The sequence below is a fragment of the Aphis gossypii genome, unplaced genomic scaffold, assembly GCF_020184175.1.
Source record: "Aphis gossypii isolate Hap1 unplaced genomic scaffold, ASM2018417v2 Contig01086, whole genome shotgun sequence".
NCBI classification, from domain to species: domain Eukaryota; kingdom Metazoa; phylum Arthropoda; class Insecta; order Hemiptera; family Aphididae; genus Aphis; species Aphis gossypii.
In genome coordinates this window covers 1-20,530 of record NW_026083450.1, presented here as the reverse complement: position 1 = coordinate 20,530, position 20,530 = coordinate 1, and the positions used below count along the sequence as shown (strand labels likewise).

The 20,530-nt window shown below is 28.7% G+C and overlaps 1 long non-coding RNA gene and 2 pseudogenes across 1 annotated transcript; 2 read left to right on the top strand and 1 right to left on the bottom strand.

The window, feature by feature from the left end:
- The first annotated feature begins 1,664 nt into the window (after positions 1-1,664).
- On the top strand, positions 1,665-10,895 carry LOC126555774 (uncharacterized; annotated as a pseudogene).
- A 7,299-nt stretch (positions 10,896-18,194) lies between these two features.
- On the top strand, positions 18,195-19,554 carry LOC126555773 (uncharacterized). Its single transcript, XR_007606948.1, has 4 exons — positions 18,195-18,384; positions 18,461-18,576; positions 18,644-18,933; positions 19,012-19,554. It is a non-coding gene; the product is annotated as an uncharacterized LOC126555773 (long non-coding RNA).
- A 143-nt stretch (positions 19,555-19,697) lies between these two features.
- LOC126555775 (uncharacterized) lies at positions 19,698-20,458 on the bottom strand (annotated as a pseudogene).
- Between the last annotated feature and the right edge of the window lie 72 nt (positions 20,459-20,530).

Sequence of the window (20,530 nt, the reverse complement as noted above, 5' to 3'; positions counted from 1 at the left end):
ACCTCCTATTACCTTCCACAGAAAACTTACGCTTTATCCTATCGACTACAGTTTAAGCTGGATACTGGTGCCGAATCTCGAGCACTTAAACTGTTTCTGTGCTGCGGCGAATTTTTCGTTCAGCTCAGTTTTAATTCGTATAATTCGTGTGTAATAAAGCTTAATTATTCTTATTAATTATCTATTTAATGTATATCTGTAACACTACCTACTTAAATACCTTAATCATACATCTATTTAACGTATTTAATAATAAATCTACAAAATAAGACGTTAACGTTTCTCAAAGCAACGTACAGTTTAAATACTCATACCTATAGGTATTTTTATAACATATAATCATGTAGGTACACAAACATTGTATTGTTTGGTGAATTGTCGTCTAGAAACACACAGCAAAAAATACAACCAACGGTTGAATATAAAATAACATAATTGTATTATAATATACAAATTATCAGACAGATCGGAAAAAAACAGTCGAATAAAAAAAAAAATTGAAGGAAAACGTCGTCGTACTCGGAAGACTCCAAAACGCACGGAACGGAACGGAAAACGTTCGAAAAAGTATGAAAATCGTAAAAAAAGTGAAAATTTTTCGAAAAACCGCATAATAATCGAGCGGAAATCGAAAACGCGTTATAAATATATATAAAATACTCTAACAAAAGTGTCATAAGTATATCCTACAGAAATTCTTAGGTAAGATTAAAAATATTTGCAATTACAACTTTGACTAACATAACTATACCTGTAGGTACCTAACTCTTTCAGGGGCTTTTATATTATGAAACATATCAATTTTATATGTATGTGTGTGTGTAAATAAATATTATATTAATAATATAATGCAATAATAAAAAAATGAATAGTATAGAACCCATACATTTTTGCATGCCATCTTGCCAAGGACATACAAACACTTATTTTCTAGTAAAATATTTTTAAACATATTAAAAGCATTTTGTTGATGTTATCGTTAACGGATACAATACAGTGCGATACAAACGCTCTTGTACTCTTTAACACGACCCATGGTCGAAGACACGTTAAAAAAAAAAAAAAAATGTAAACAGAGTATTGTATTTCAATTAATGACTTATGTGATTCGAAACTGACAACTAAAAAAAATGTACCATAGTACCCCGCATACGTTTTTTATGAATGTAATGTATTAAAATTAAAATCAAAAAATTACTTGGAAAAAAATGCAAAAAATCGGGAAAGAAACGGGCGACCGTGTTAATCAAAGCGCCATCGCCGAATGCACGATAGGCACCGCCAGAGCGGGGTCCGAACCCGTTACCTGCGCCCACTGAGATAGATAAGAATATACTGGAGCGCGGACTCGCCTATGCTCGTATGTAATGCTAGCTCTACACTCTCGCCGAGGTGACGCGAGGCAACGCGAGCACGAGAGTGTAGTCGGTTCACTCGTGTCGTCTCGTCTCGTCTCGTCTCGCCTTGCCTCGTGAGTGCTCCGTTCGATGTCGGTTTTTTTGTCGCGAGTCAAAGGACACGTGCCACGAGGTGAGGCTTATCAACTACATTCTCGCGCTGTCTCGTGCTTGTCTGGTTTGAAAACAGCCGTTTAATATTGGTTTATTATTTATTGTTTAGTCATTTACATGATAAAAATTTTTTTCGTTCAATAATTTATTAAAATGTCTGACTGGACTAACGAAGATGCAATTGCATTTATGCAGCTTTATCAAACTAAACATATTTTATGGGATCCAAAGCATCGTTGGCATAAAGATAAGGCCGAAGTAAATGATGCTTGGGTCGAAATTAGTAATGTGTTCAACAAACCAATTGATGAACTGAAAAATAAAAAAATTCCATCATGGCAACGTTTCGTGGGCATTTAAGGAGAAAAAAGGCGTCGATCAGATCAGGAGCCGGGCAGGAAGATATTTATAAGCCAATATGGTTTTTATATAATCTAATTGAAAGTTTTATGGGAAATATTAATGATTGCAACGCTACTTTGAACACAGAACAAGTATGTACATATTTGGTGGATCGTGAAGTGATTTATAATATTTTTTATTTTTTATATTTTAATATTATATATTTATTATATTATTATGTCAATTTTTTTTTTAATACCATAGATATGTATATAATATGTCTTATACCTAAACTGACATACCGTCTCCACTTGTAACCTACTGTACAGCAGAGCACCTTTTTTTATATGAATGTCAATAAAACTTTATTTATTGAGTAAAAATACTTGAAAATGTAATACGCTTATGTCAACGTTCCGACAAACGACGTGATACAATTTTTTTTATTTTGTGTGGTGCACGTGCGCTCTCGTGCTCCATAGCACGAACCGCCACTGGTCTAGGTATAAGACATATTATATATATTATGATAATGGCTAATAACAATTTGAAATTAACATCTTATTAACAATACAATTTTATTCATACAAATATAACTGTATTAAATCGAGTTTATTATTATAATATTACAAAGTTTATTATAGAATTCACTGTTTATAACTGTTTATTATTGAAAAAATATTATGTAAATTCTTCTCGTATCTGGGTTGCATCCATAGGTGGTGATCTTCGAGGTATATGATTAAAGGGTCTTAATGCACCATTTCCTTCGATTTCATTTCTCCAAGAACCTGATTGAATTATTAAACCATTTTCATCACACACGTCCATCGTTCCTGGGGGTCTATTCTTAAAATCATACGAATGAGATTCGTATACGAACGATTCACACGATATATTTCCGTATACGAAGAGAAAATGGTATTCTTAAATCATTTTTATTCGTATACGAATCCGCGTTCTCCAAAACGTTCGTTTAGGAATACCGTCCTAATGGTACACAACGGCAACGTCGCAAAATATGTTTTTTCGTCATGGAAAGTAAAATAAATTGTTTAGAAATAATAAAGTATCATGAACGTTAGCGGCTTAGCGCTCATTACGAATCATTAGCGTATATAGACATGTAGTCTTGACTGCCTTGTACGTTGTAATTTGTATTTTTCTTATATTTATCTATAATATTTTATTAAAATGTCTTCCGAAAAAAGAAAGAAAAGTCATTCCGTCACCAATGACCAAAAGACAGCGATGGTTGAATTTTTATCGAGTCATTCGGACTTACTAAAAGGAAAACACACAGCTACTTTTACCCAAAATATTGCCGCACAGCAGTGGCAAGAATTAACCAATATTTTAAATGCAATTCCAGGCCCAATAAAAGAATGGAAAACCTGGCGTAGAGTACGTACATTTAAATTACAATTTATAATATATAAATATATACCTAATTTATGATTGAAGAATAGGATGCAAAGTATATAGGTACCATATTTTAATCACTTCGATATACGTAATATAAAATATTTAAGTAGATATGTGTGTGCAAAACTTGCGATTTAAGCTGTGTGTAGTAAACCATCACCTACATTCATTTGCATACATTTAATTTACATTCATTGCCTACATAATAGATTTTAAATCATATTAATATTTAATAATAACTACAGAGTTTAAAATTTAAATGAACATTATTTATTTTTCGAACCATTTAAAAATCAGTTAATTAGATATTATTAGAGTAAAGTATAATATATATTAAATGTAGATCTATAATGTACATTTCTGAACTTAGTGAGATATCTACATACCTCTATAAAACAATAATTTGTAGACGTGGCAAGATCTTAAAGCTGATGCAAAAAAAAACAGGCACAGCTTAATAAAAGCTTGAGAGGGACTGGTGGAGGACCATCTACTGCTCGCCAACTTGATAAGTTGAGTGAAACTATCGTTGGCATAATAGGCGAGGTACCAATCTCTGGAGACCCATTGATTGCCGAGTCAACGGTTTTCTTTGATTTTGGTGATGAATCAAATATGTAATATATACCTATATTTGAATTGAATAGAAATTAAACATAATATTTTTTTAGAAAATATATACCTAGTGACATCGAATCAAAGTTGATTGTTGAAAATCGATGAGGCAGAAAGGTTATATACCTAATGTAAAATGCTAGTTTCTCTTAATGACATTATTAAAAACATTTTTTTTTTTTTTTACATAGAAAAAATAATATTCCATACACCTCTATTGATTCGTTTGAAAACAATATATTTAAACCGTCTTCCTCGAATACCACTGTTATTAACGCTACGTAAGTGACAACTTCATTATTGACACTTTTAGACAGTTAATTAAAAAATCTATGAGCAAATTGTATTTAACATTTAAAGCATATCATAGTTCAATACGTGTTTGTCTTTATTTAATAGTGAAATTGTTGAAGAATCGAATAATATTAATAATAAACGACCATATGAGGTAGCTTTTGTAGAAGAAAATAGTAAAGAACCAATAAAAAAGTAAGATATTTGTTAAAATATTATGTTTAAATTGCTATGATGCATATATATATATTGCTTATTTTGAAGCATATTACTTAAAAAGTATATTTTTGTTATACTTATTAAATGGAATTTTCTTCGCATATTTTAATGTAGGTATAAGTACATATTTTGATAATTTATTGTTCTATAATGACGTTTTAAAAGGCATATTAATAAAATAATAATTAATAAAACATATTTTATAATTATTTAAAGCATAATAATATGGGCGTAACTTGTGCAATTTTTATGGGGGGGGGGCTTTATTTCAAGTCGATATTACCGTATACTTAAAGATACATAGAAACTAAATACATATACTAATAAATACATTTTACAAAATATAAATCTAACCCCCCCCCCCCCCGAGTTTACGATTATGCATAATATATTATATATTAATGTTTCACCTTATCTAGTTACTAATATTTTTAAATTAAACTAATTCAAATTTAAAGTATTTAGATATATTTATAAAATTATAAAATTATTACATACTTTAGCGTACAAAAAAAATTTACAACAAAAAAGCAAAGATTGGAAAACACTGTAAAAGGCTGTAGGGACATTAGGAGAAGCAAGCAATCAACGCAATGAAATGCTTCAAAATTATTATAACATAAAAATTGAACATATGCAACAAATGTTAAAATTAAAACAACGATCAACAGTTGCTAAAGAACGTATATGTGTGGCACAAAAAAAAATTGCTGATGCTCTGAGCAAATTTACTGTGCCACATGAATAAGTGATACTGTGTATTTTAAGAACAAGAAATCAGTAGTGTTTTATTTCTTACGGTCATTTTTTATTGACTTATTATTTTTATGATGATTTATTAAATAATTTTAATTCTTTTTTACATTTGACAAATATAAACAATAAAAGAAAAAAAATTATAAACATAAAGTACACTTAATTTAATTTATAATTAAAATAACATATTAATTTTAATTATATATTATAAAATCATTTACGAATATAAAATTTGGTTATACATATATTAGCTATGGTCATAAGTAACGTCGAATATCGACCGTATCATATTACTTAATATCTATTATCTATCACGTTATCGGTATTCCGAACATTACCTACAATAAATAAAATAAAAAAAAACAATATTAATTGTTCTAAATATCTATTATAATAAACTACTCAGTACCTAGACCTATTATAAATTATATTAAATTGTAAATATATTATACAATATACCTAATATGTTTCATAAAATAAAGAATTATCATTTTAATATATATCCTGATAATAAGAATTTATTTCTAGCACCTATATAATTGAACATTGTATAATAATTTACTGAAATCAATTAAAAACAATATTTACATTTTTCTCAATCAGTAAACAATCTATTTACTATATTTTGACGGAAACGCTGACCAGCTATAAGCTCTTGGTTCTGCCTATTTGGTACATCATCATTATGTTCCTCCATAGGAAAATGATAGAGGCCTAATTCTAAATCCGCAACTTCATCATTATCGCCATCTATTATAGGCACGTTTTCTGAAATGCATAGGTTATGCAATACAACACATGCATTGATTATTTTTGAAGCCTTGCTAGGAGAATAATGTAGTGTTCTATGTTTGAGAAGACAGCTAAAAATAAAATTGTACATATATTAGTTTTAAAAATATATATAAAAATTGTACAAGGTTTACCGAAAACGCATTTTTAAGACTCCATTACATCTTTCAATACAAGATCTTGCGTGACAAAATGTTTTATTAAATCTGTACTCCGGAGTATTAGGTTCAGCGTTTAAAAATGGTGTTAATAACCATGGTCGAAGGGGATATCCTGAATCTCCTATATAAGCATATACATAATACTAATATACTATTCCTATAACAAAATTATTTACTTAATACTATAAAATTAGGTGAGATTCTAACCTATTAGAAAATACGAAGTGAAACCTCGACCATGTAAATCTGTAATAAATTGTTTTACAACACTATCGTTCCATATGTGTGTATCGTGTGTAGACCCAGGCCACCTAGCCGACACATTCAAAATATGTAAGTTTGCATCACATATCTATAAAAAAAATAATAATGATTATTGTTTTAATCGTTTAGTAACTAATTAAACTGCGTAAATGGACTGCATGAATTCAATATATAGGTGTATTCAGTATATATATGTCAACTATGTGTTGTTTACGTTTAACCAATGTACAACATAGTACATTTGCATTCAGCAGAAACCATTTTACGTTGTTAGCTTTAATATTAGTCAATTTGCTTATTATTAAACTCAATGGCAAGAATACCTATATAGGTACTTATAGGGCATCACATAGGATTTATTGAATATTATTATTATAATTTATAAATATTTTAAAGTTCCAAAATATTTTAGATAGGTACTTACAAGTTGAGTATTTATTGAATGATAGCCTTTGCGATTTACATAAATATTTTCTGGGTAAATTGGATCATCTTTTTTAGGAGGTGTTATAGCAATGTATGTACAATCAATCGCTCCTATAACACCTTGTAATTTATACTTAGAAAAAAATCTAAGGAAATATCAAATAATATAACTCATTATTTTAAAACAATTACTGGAAAATTAATAATAAAATAATATATACTTATTACTTACCCTGTTCTTACATCATCCAATTCATTAAAGTTATTGGGAAATTTAACAAACTGATTAAAAATTGCAGGATTTGTTATTGCGTTTGTTACTTCTTCAATAACTCTGCTTACTGAAGCTTGAGAAATAGATGTATGCCGGTTTTCACCAACATCTAATTGGTAACTGCCAGCAGCAAAAAATCTAAAGCAGTAATTACCTAAAAGTAAAATAATTTTCAATTTAAACTAAAAAAAAAAATACATATATTTTTAGCTTGCCATAGGCTAATAACCAAACGGTGATAACTCAATTATTTGAAAATCTATAATTTAGTTGTTTTTTTTATTTATTTTATAGTCGTAAGTATCAACCAATTAAATCTATTTTGGATCGTAATTACGTCAATGAAGTGCTGTTTAAACCGTCAAAGCGTATAGGTACACGTATCACATTTTATTATAAAATGAAGAGGACAGAGATAAGTGGCGAGAGTTATCGAGTAAATTTTAATTAGCCTTTTATTAAACCATTAATTATAAATACTATTTATGATAAATGATTATACTTATTAAATTTAAATATTTCATTGTTATTTCTTTAGTATAAATAGTTCTTTAGGTAAATTTAAATCGATGTAAATAATAGCCTTATTAACTTTCGAGCTATATATACTCAGCGTCCAGCGAGAGAACGCACCAAATTTGTACATTCCCCTTTGTCACCCTGCTGATTCACTTTGGGGTATCGCTTGGGGACGCACATGTAGGAAAACCGATTTTTCGCGACGTGTTCTCTAACTCGATTGAGTAGGTATATACTATATACTATATAGTAAATAACTTAATATTGGAAGCAATAAAAAAAATTCAACCAATAACAGCTTTAGAGAACTCAAATCAGCAAAATCTAATCAAATTACAAGCATGTTACATATATAACTTATATAATTTTGCAGTTTACTGGAAAATGATTTAAATACTTTCGATGTTTTAATATATGTATATTTTTTCATGGTAAAAATGTAATTCATAAATTAAATTTAAACAAATTGTAAATATTAACTATGAAAGAATTTTCAACAAATTAGGTTCATTAATTAAGCTATTTCATTACAAAGATTAAACGTATAGGTAATCATTTTTATATTATTTAACTTAAAGTTGTTTACACTCACTTTGCGGTCTATGGTCAATCCTCCCAATGTAGAAGGCACTGACATGTATGGCGTGATCAACGTAATTACTCTACGTGCTAATTGTTTGGAAAGCCTATAACGTTGAATAAACTTTCGGTCCGAGAGATCTAAAGTATAGGTATAAGAAAAGTATTATAAGAAAGACATTTTATGTTATACCAATTTATAATATATAGTACTACCATTTTAGTAATACATTTTTACATGACTTAAAAAGTTAACTTACCGGTAAATGGGTCTACTGATTTTAGAATATGTCTAGAATTTATTGCATCTTCTTCAACTTGCTCGAGAAGTTCGATACCCGCGATTAATTCATTAAAATCTAAGTCGTCCATTGTTTCAACAAAAATTAACGAGTAACGGCAGTTTAAAATTTTAAACGTGACTCACTGACTCGTCAACCGATAATGAAATGTTATCGATAGAAACTTTACTTCATACCACAATGAAGATAACATTTTAGTATAAATTATAATATTATATAAATAATAAACAATTAATTTATAAATAATAATTTAATATGTTTTCGTTATATTCGTCATGAATTAGGTATATTTTATAGTGTTTTCGTAATATCGTAGACGGTAGATTTATTTATCATAACTCATAAGTTATTTATTAATATTTAAATTATGTTTACCTAAGCTAATAAATTTGATGTAATAACAATTTATATTATGTAATATTATAATATAATACACGCTTTAATTATTTGTTTAAGCATTAGTGGATAGGTACTTTTTACCGGACCACATGTAACTATTAGGGCTAATACACAAAAAAAAGACGAATATTACAATTTGAGATCATACTTGTTTAATTTTTAAATAGCTTATTAAACAACTTGTTAATACTAATACATTATTAATACTAATGATAATTAAAATATAATATTTCCTATTTTTTGATACGAGGTACACCAAGATTACGAGACATAAATTTAGTGTAGCATTAAATCGCGGGGAAATTAGATTCGTATACGGAAACCTGTTTTCACTTACAGTGACCAATCCGAAGGAATCATACGAATCATTTTCACATAACCGAATAGATTCGTATACGGAAAAAAATTAAGAATACAACTTTTTAGAATCATGTGAAAACTCATGTGAAAATATAAATTTCGGTATACGGATCTCTTTCGTATGATTTTAAGAATAGACCCCCTGGAGGGTTATATAATGATGCAGAGGTTTCGCTTCTTCTTAAAAAATGATGTAATAGTATGCATGTCATAGTTATAATTGATACTTTTTCGGGTTTTAGTAAGATGGGTTTTTAAAAATTCAGAATTTAGCCGTTAATATCCCAAACACATTTTCTACTACAACGCGTGAGCTTGATAATCTTTGATTGAATATTCGTTTTGGTGAGCCGACTGCATGGTTTCCAGGATATGGTTTCATTGAATTCGCACTAAGAGCAAATGCCCCATCCCCTAAAAAAACATATGGAATATCTGTACTAGTATTCGAACCATGAAGGGGTGATGGGGTTGGTAAATTGAGGCTATTTGAACAAATTTTTTGCCATAATAACGAATTTTTAAGTACACCGCCATCACTGATTCGCCCTTGACTCCCGATGTCTGCATATATAGAGCGATAATCACTACTGACTAATGCCATTAAAACAATACTGAATGAGTTCTTATAATTATAATATTCTGTTCCTGTATGGGGAGGGGATTGCAAAACAACGTGTTTTCCATATATTACTCCGATACAATGGGGAAATTTTCTATTGAATCCCTCTTCTACCAACAACCACTCAGCAGCAGAAGATGGCAACTGAAACAAAAATGTATACATATCTTAGTATCTATATTAAAATATAATATTAATATTAAAATTTCAGGCATTTTTGTTCAAAATTAAAATTTCATTCGATAAAATTTTTTAAATTACGTGTAAAAAAATTTAAAAAAAATAATATTTAATTTTAGGGTAATAATTCACAAAATGCACAGGAGATAACGGCAGATGACAATATTAATGAAACAAATTTATCCAACCAAATCGGTCAACAAACTGAAGACGTCAATCAAACACAGCGTCGCCCACCGGTTACACCCCGACGCCGAAGTAATCCTACCGAACTAGAAGAAGCGGGAAAACAAATGAAAAAGGCTTTTAGTACTCTGGAAAGTTGTATAAATAACAGGAAAGAAGAAGACGAGTGCGATCTTTATGCAAAAATTTTCGCCAAAAAATTACGTAAACTACCTGAATGTGAACGTGAAATATTTATGTACGAGATTGATGGAATGTTTATTAATCGTTTACGTCATTGCAACAATCAATCATTGACTTCATGTACCAACCCTTCTTTTACTCCTCCAGTATCAAATCAACCAAAATCAGCTGTTGAAATAGATATACCAAAAAGACCATCGTCTTCTTTAAGTTATTATTCTGAATCTGAATTGAGAATTTGTAATCGTCCATTAATTCCTCATTACTCTATTTCTCAGCCTCATTCACCAGTAATTCATATTCGGAAAGAAGTGACACGTGTTCTAACTCTCCGATTTCAAACCTTAGCAACCCAGCGCAACTCTCCATCTCTACGTCAAACACTAATATTTCAAACCAACTAAATGTAACTACATCGAACGCTCCAATTTAATAGACACTGCTTTTTACGTTGCTCTTGACAATTACAGTGGAGATAATAATTGATATTAATTAATAATTAAAATAAGGCGAAAGTATAAATAAATGTAAAATTATGTTTCAGTTGTGATAAATTTAATGAAAGTTATATTTTTTATTTTTGTTGTTAAAATTTAAAAAAAAAAACTAAGTTATGTTTTGTTTTGTTGTTAAAAATATTTAAAAAGTTAAAGTTTTGTTTTTTTCCTTAAGTACTTTTAAAAACGTTAAGTTTTGTTTCATTTGCATACAATATTATAAATTATTATGCCCGTATAAATTCATAATAAATTGTATATTTCACTCTACTTAGAATATTGTTACCTTTATTTCATCTTTGAGAAGGTCGTTGATTGCAGCACATACTTCTGGAACAATAATTGAAATGATTTGACTGGACACTTTAAACAAAAAATGTAAACTCTTATAACTATCTCCAGTAGCCAAAAATTGTAAAGTGATAGCAATTCTGGTTTTGGCAGGTATAGGTTCTCTTAATTGAGTGTGTTTTTTAGATATCACAGGTGAAATCTTGTCTAGTATATATGAGAAATCTGATGATGACATTCGTAGGAAATTTTCAAATTCGACTGAAGGTTCAAAAAGCAATTCTGCTAACATATGATCGGTACTTAGGCTGAACAATTTTAAAATAAAACATAGATAATGATATATAGAAAAAATTTGGTAAAAAAATAAGGTAAAATTTACCTTGTTCTATTTCGGTGTATTTTTGTCATCCCCCATCTCCTTTTTTTCCATGGTTTTTTAATATTTTTTTTTTTTGGTAAATATTGAGGAAATTATAGTAACTAAAAGCACACAATGCTGCCACGGCGGTTAACTCGACCACGTCCATTTTGCATAATCGTTAACGCCCAAATGAGTATAAATTTGGAGAGTGTACGTAAAGTTGGTACGAGGCGACACGAGACTACACGAGAGTGTAGAGTGTGCATTCGTGCGCTGCCTCGCCTCGCGTTAACTCGACAACTCTCGACGGGGCGACCTCGCGAGAGTGTAGAGGAAGCATTACGAAAAACGGGCCGACGTATTTTTCGTTACCCCCACTCCTGTATGGCAAGAAATTGAACTGCCATACCAATAACATTGAAAGACTATACATTTTAACTTGACACAACTTTGGGATAAATGGTCATATTACGTTAACTTTGGTATCAAAATTTTTGTTTTTATGTGTACTTCAAACTTGTATTTACAAAAAATTAAAATAAAAACTCTGAGCATTTTTATTTATTTTTGTAATAACTTAGGTTTTTTGAGTGAGAATCTAGATATTAAAATTAGGGTTTTAATTGGATACTAATTTATATTTTATTACAACAGTTATAGAATCTATTAATTGCAATAAACAGCATGATTTTAAATTAAAAAATGAAAAATATATTTATCAAGACTATCTACATCAAATTAAAAATATAATAATTAGATAATATATTATTCACCTATGGAATTGAATAGATTTTAATTTACTTTCCTTGTTCCAACTCTTTGTACATCCAAAGGCCGAACATGACAAAACCATTTTTGTATGGAAATTAACTTAAACTCTCAATTACTTTATATAATTAATAAAATGTTATTAGTAAATACACAAAACAAAAATAGTGAATACTATGCATGAGATAAGCGTACCTATTAGATTTTCTAATAGTATTCTAATATTTCTAATAGTTAGCCTGCACAATATCAGAAAACAATGCCTTTATTATGATAATTATTTTTATTTATTTCAATTATTTGAAATTTTTTACCACCTTTAAACATTTTTTAAAATTATATACAAATGACATCTATTTTATTTTATGTTATTTTTATTATGATTTCTCTCTTATAGATACTTCAAATGTATATTTTATACCTTTAGTTTAAAATATTTGGTGTATTATTCTATTAAATATTATTATGATACAAATGTATATACAAATTATTAAACGAATATTTTATATAATATATATTATAAATACCCAGCGCCGGATAGAGAAGGTATCGGCCCACCGAGTTTTAGAATTTTAACCAGCCCTAAAAATGTTAGCGGCCCATTTTTCAATAATATAAAGTCATTAATTCATATTTATATACATTTTTGAGCTGTTAAGAGTAACAGAGTTTGGGGTATTCAAATATTTTCGATTATATATTACTAAGTCGGTCTAAATTTTAAGCGGCCACTGAGTTCAACTCGGTAACTCGCCGGGTCTATCCGGGCCTGTAAATACCTATGTCAAAAAAAGTGTTACATAATTAAATTGATGCAAAGGTACATTATAAAATTAAAAAAGTCGGCAAGTGGGTACCGCTCTGCTGTACATTAGGGGGTGAGGTGGACCTCGGACTAGGGTAGATTAAATTTGAATGCAATGATAGGTATCATTGTATACGAAAAACGATTCTGAACGGAGATGATTTGTCAGTCTAGAATATATTATAATTAAATATTGTCATATATTCTATTTTGAAACAAATATTCCGATTTCATAAAAATTTAAAACTCAAACGCCCAAAACATTTTTCCTTAAAATTTTCTTCATAGCTTTTTGAAGCAAAACTTATGGAAAACTTAGTGTTGAATTTTTTAACGTTAAATATAAATACAAACAATTTTATGAATTTTGAACTACAAAATAATTTGCAAATATTCATGATTTTGACGAATTTTCTTCAAAATTTGAACTTCAAATGCTAATAAAAAAAAATAGTGCCTATGTATCTTTTAACTTTTTAATCACTATAAGAATAACATATGAGGAACTTTGTATAAAATTTTCAAGTATTTTGATAGGGCCAAAAAAATTATCAAGTATCTACGACTTATACTTTTTGAATAATAACAAATATCAAAAATCGTTTGAGGCTAAACCGTTATTTAACGCGGTTTTGTAAAAATTTAAATTTCAAACACTCATAAAATTTTTTTGTCTGAATCCGGTAGTTTTTTTTACAGATATTTGAAGAAAAATTTATGGAGAACCTTAAAACGATGGTTTATGGTTTATTTATTTATTAGCGTTTATGGATAAACGCTTATAAAAAAAAATTGTGACTAACGATTTTTAATTTTTTTTAGCTACAATAAAAACAACTCATAAGGAACCTTGTATTACATTTTCAAAACTTTTTGGTCATCCAAAAATTTTTATCGACACTTTAAAAAAAATTTCTCAAAAAAATCAAAAATTTCAGTGGTCTATAAATAACTCAAAAAAAGTCAAAATTTTTTGAAAATTTAACTATATACAGATACCACTGACATTAAAATTTGGTGAAAATTTTAAGTATTTTCAGTGATTAGTTTTTGAATTACAACCATAAAAAAAATCGATTTGATCGAAAACTGGTTTTGCGTAAAAATTGCCGTTTTTTCGTCATTTTTTTTTTTTTGTTTTTTCCGATTTTTTTGAAAACTGTTGGAAAATGTTAACTTTTTACCTCTATAATGCACCAAGGATATTCACTTTTACATCGGAAACCACCTCCATAGTTTGAAATTGGAGCATTATTTCGACTAGTTATGCTGTACACAGACACAAAAAAAAAAAAAAAAAACACACATCATTGTAAAATCAATACTAACATCACTTCGTTCAGAATCTAAAAAAATGTATTTAGTTGGTACTGGGCTTTTTTTTCAAGATTCATTATAATTATAAATAATATAAATTATAATATGGTATCGCATGACGAGTATTATACAATGTATACTACAGCGTGGACAATTTTGTTTTTAATAAAAATGTTGTTCAAAGTATTTATTTTTATTTTTTGTAAATACAAGTTTGAAGTACACATAAAAACAAAAATTTTGATACCAAAGTTTACGTAATACGACCATTTATCCCAGAGTTGTGTCAAGTTAAAATGTGTAGTCTTTCAATGTTATTGGTATGGAAATTCAATTTCGTGCCATACAGGAGTGGGGGGTAACGAAAAATACGTCGGCCCGTTTTTACATCATAGTCCGCGCTCCAGTATATTCTTATCTATCTCAGTGCCTCCACTACATATGAGTTACATACTTTTGTTAAAATCGCTAAAATGCAAAATCGCTACACGCTATCGTAAAAACGCAAATCGCTCCCAGTGGGGCCGCAGCTTAAGGGTGACCGCACACTGGTAAAGCAAAATTTACTGAAGAAATGTAAGTCATATTTAGTCATTTTGCTTTTAGTCATAATAAAGCATTGTTGTCGCACACTAGATAAAACATAGTTAGTCAAATCAAAGTATATCAAGTAGTCGTCAAAATGTCGTCCGATGAGGAGGACGTTGCTATTCCTATTTTATGGTTTCTTTTAAGAGAAATTGAACAGGAAGAAAATAAAAAAAAACTTTGGGTTCATCCTTTGAACTTGAAACGAACTGAAAACAATACAATTAAATGTTTTATTCATGAACTTCGAAATGACGAATGTAAATTTAGAAATTTTACACGAATGAGTACCGACAAGTTTGATTATATTCTAGAAATACTTAACGATGAAATTCGAAAACCTGATACTAATTTCAAAAAAAGTATCACTCCAGAAGAGAAATTATTGGTGACATTGAGGTAAGTTAATAATACATTCTAAATAATTAGATATTAGATTCTGAGCGGAGCATAGCGAAATAATGTATTAATTTTACAATGATGTGTTTTTAAAAAAAAAATCGTTTATACAATGATTTATCATTGAATTAAAATATAACATATCCATTACAACGTCATGCTTGACAACTACTGAACAGCAGAGCGGTATCCACTTGTCCAACTTTTTTTACATTTTCATTTTTTCGCTCCACTCAGAATTTAAAATAGCAGGTAGTATAAAAATAATTCTTTTAGACTTGCGAATTCTCTTGAACGTATTACTTTTTATTGTTATACTATTATTATAATAAAATGAGTTAACACTTAATAAGGTTATATTAATTATACTTAATTTTTAACAATACTAAAAATGATAATTTATTATAATGAAAAATCAACTGTATTAATGCAAAATATAAGAACTTGAACTATCCGACGAGGAAAAATCTGGAGAACTCGCAATGTACTAATTGCATTAAATTGCTGCGGTTGTTGATTTGCATTTAACTGCTGATCTGGTGATAAATTAGGTATAATATTAGAATGTGGCGCATTATTGTATCTTGGCATTTCATACGTCGTTTCTTGGCTGTCGAGAAGCTGATCAATGGTATTTAATACAATTTTTTTGAATTGACGTTGATTTTTATCATTTAATTTTAAAAAATCTGGAATAATACTTTTAAAAAAAGAAAGTTCGGGTGTATCCTCATTATTTTTAGATTCTGAACGAAGTGATGAATGTATTGATTTTACAATGATATGTGTTTTTTTTTTTTTTATTTTTGTGTCTTACACCACGTTTTGGAGCAGTAAAAGTGCTCCGATTTTAAAAAGTGGACCCTGTTTCGGATAGGAAGTGAATGTAGTTTGTACTTTGGGGGGTCAAAAGTAAAAAATTTCCAATAGTTTTCAAAAGCGCCGGGAAAAACCAAAAAAAAATGACGGAAAAACGGGAATTTTAACGCAAAACCAGTTTTCGACCAAATCGATTTTTTTTTATGGTTGTAATTCAAAAACTAATCACTGAAAATACTTGAAATTTTCACCAAATGTTAATGTCAGTGGTATCCGTATATAGTTAAATTTTCAAAAAATTTTGACTTTTTTTGAGTTATTTATAGACCACTGAAATTTTCGATTTTTTTGAGAAATTTTTTTTAAAGTGTCGATAAAAAATTTTTGGATGACCAAAAAGTTTTGAAAATTTAATACAAGGTTCCTTATGAGTTGTTTTTAATGTAGCTAAAAAAAATTAAAAATCGTTAGTCACAATTTTTTTTTATAAGCGTTTTTAGTTCAAATTTTTACGAAATCTGTCGAAAACGCGAAAATTTGCAAGTAATTTTGAAGTTGAAAAATCATAAAATTTTTTTCTTTTATAACTAAGTTTTGAAAATTTGGTACAAGGTTTTCCATACATTTTTCTTCAAATATCTGTAAAAAAAACTCTACCGGATTCAGACAAAAAATTTTTATGAGTGTTTGAAATTTAAATTTTTACAAAAACCGCGTTAAATAACAGTTTAGCCTCAAACGATATTTGATATTTGTTATTATTCAAAAAGTATAAGTCGTAGATACTTGAAAATTTTACCAGTTATTAAGATTCGCGTTTTCTTTACGTGATTTAATTTTCAAAATATTTTTTAATATAAGCTGGTTTTTTTAAACCACCTTTTTCACCAACCACTAGAAATTATATCCTAGGCTGACAAATCATCTTCGTTCAGAATCGTTTTTCGTATACAATGATAACTATCATTGGATTCAAATTTAACACTCCTATAATATATAATAATGATCCATACGGCACCTAATGTACAGCAGAGCGGTACTCACTTGCCCACTTTTTTTATTTTAGATTTTATTTGGAATGTTTGTTGCCCGAAATTGTAGATACGCATTATGGAAAAAGAATGTTAATTACTGATATAAGAGAGCCAGTTTATATTTTGAATGGTCAAAAAAAAAAAAAAAAAATCAATGAAATTATTTGTTACCTATCAAAATATCAAATACGTAAAACGGTATCTAATTTCCATTATTTTTTATATTTTATTATAAAATATGGTATGTCTACCCTGTATAATACATCGTGTAATTGTTTTGTATAACTATAATAAATTTCAAGCAATTAAATTATGTTTAGTAACTACCTAGTATAATTTACAAAAAATCATAATTTTTCACTTATCAATATATAATAGCTACCTATGTTATAATTGGATATAGGTACTTTAAATTTTATTTAAAATTTTTTTGTGTTTGAGATTACATGCTTGCTGTGATGGTATGTAAAATATTTAAGTAAATAGTACTTTAATACAGAATTTCATCTATTCTGAGCCCTGAGGTACTGTTGTATATTAAGGTACTAAGTAAATCCATGTCTGATGGACTAAATTTAGCATAATATTCCTGGACTAGAACATTGTGATGCAACAATAAAGTTCACTGAGATTATGAACGAATGAACGATAATATGTTTGATGCTTTAAATGCAAAATGTCCATTTCAAGGAGTGCGACCAGGATCAAAAAATTTACAAGTTAGAAATGTGTACAAGTATGAAGTGCATAACTAATGCTTGCTTTTTTGGATTTTGTGGCTTGATGTGTTTCTATTTTAATAATTAATTAACAATTCTATAGTAATATGATATAAAATAGTGATAAACTGATAACTGATAATGATAACAACGGATAAATTATAGTAATATTTTAAATAAAATACCGATATAGCAATACTAAAATCAAATGAAATAAAAAAAAATTATATTCTAAGATTCATGAGACAGTACCTGATCGCCTACAATATATTTCAAAAAGTTATATCAACACAATTACCAGTCAAAATTATGAACACCGAATGAGCAACCGTGAATAATTGTTGTGAAGTACAGGTAAAATAGGTAAATAAATGGTAAGAATCATCAATAAATTTTTATTATTTTTTTTATTTCCGGTAAATGATATTCTATTGCCGTCGTTGATTACAGCTTTAGCTACAATACATTACTCTTATGAAACTAACATACGCCGACGCGGATAATATTATACAGAAATAAGGGACTAGACAGTTTTTAATTTAACAACTCTACTAATAAAGTATATAGTATGATCAGCTATTAAATTAAATGAAGGTACGTAAGTGAATACAAATAATTCATGTTTAATTTCAGATAGAAAAGAGGAACAGCTGTGTGATTCCAGTACAATCCATAACAGCAAAGCAGTAAACGAGAAAAAAACCGTCGAGCAGCTCCCATCAATAAATACACTTGTCATATAACAAGGAAACCCATCACAATGAAAAAAGGAATTGAAGTGATGAACAGAATATTATTTAATTTTTTGATACGTAACTTGTTAGATTAGCAAAAACCATTTTGTATTATTAGTCTATACAAACATGCACTTTTACATTTTAGAAAAATAGTGCATTGCACCAGTTCTTTTCCCACCTCTCTGAGTATAATTTCTATCTTATTATTATTACGTATTTCAAGGCAAACATTTTTAATAACTCCTTGTATTTTATTAATTATAGAATAAAAATATCATGGTATTCAAATACAGGAATCTCAATAAATACCAACACCGCTTATAGAAAGACTCAGGAACTACCTCAGTAATAACTACAGCAGTAACCACGCATATACTATGAAACATGAACTAAATTTTTCACGCAGGTTTCAATCTGGAGAAAAAAGTGAACGTAAAAATGAATGAACACTAAGGGACTGGACTTTTTTTTATAATTTGTTGGGACATAAAGGTAAAACATTAATCGTATTATGTTTTAGATAGTCAAAATAAACAGCTAGATGATTCAAGCACAATGTCAATAGTAGCAAAGCAGATATAAAGGAAAAAACACTTATAGCAGCAACAATCCACAAGTACACAAACCAAAAAACAAGGAAATCAAGAGTGGAAAACAGAATCAAGACAACCAGCAGAATATTATTTTATTATTTTGATGAAAAACCTGTAACATAAGCCCTAACCATTTCATAAAATTACCATTAGAATTAGAACCATAAAATTCATACTTAAATGTGGAGTATTTTTAATATTTTTAAATTTTTAAACATTAGATTCATATTTAAATTTAGAGTAACTATAATATAACTCATTGAATAAAATGATAATACCAAATTAAAAAAAGTATAATCTTCCTTAAAGTTATTAATTTTTATATGTGTGTAAATATGTCAATTTCATTTTTAATTTTTTTGGTTGAGTTCTTGTCTTTAGAAATTCCAACATTGGTTCCACCACTCTTTCACTGGCTAACATTTTTCGATTTGTTCTTGGTTTTTTAAATAATGGTTCATTACTAGATTTTTCATTTTCTGCATCTTCATTAACTATTGTTTGTGAAATCACTTCTTGTTCAACTGTTTCTAAATTTTGTTCAGCATCTGGCACTATAGGTTCTTCAACGAAACTATCGTTTTCTATGTTATCTATATGGGAACTATTCAAATTGCTTTCCATTTTTTTGTGTTGCAACACGTAATCAGAGAAAACAACATATTATCAAACAAATACCATTTTCTTTTTCTTGATGATGCTCCGGACCCAGATGGCAATTTTTTTTGTTCACGCAGCTGCCTTGAAAATGAATTTCGAAGTGTGGTCCATTTTACCTTGCATTCATTAGCTGTAATTAATCAACAAATTAGATACTAATTACAATACAAATTTGTATTTATATTTTGTTTTATTTAATTTTTTTTAAAACTAAATTTTTTTAATGTTTTTAGTTATTTGGCAACAGGAGAGCGATTTCAGCGTCTTCATTACCAATTTCGCCTAGGTGCTACGACAATAGGATTGATAACTAATTAAGTATGTATTGCTATATGGAAATTATTATCACCCATTTATTTGCCAACGCCTAGAGAAGAAGACTGGATAAAAATTTCAAATGAGTTCAATAAAATTTGGAATTTTCCTAATTGCACAGGAGGAATTGATGGTAAGCACATTGCTATTCAATGTCCACCATGTGCTGGTTCCGAGTATTTTAATTATAAAGGTTTTCACTCAATTGTGCTTCA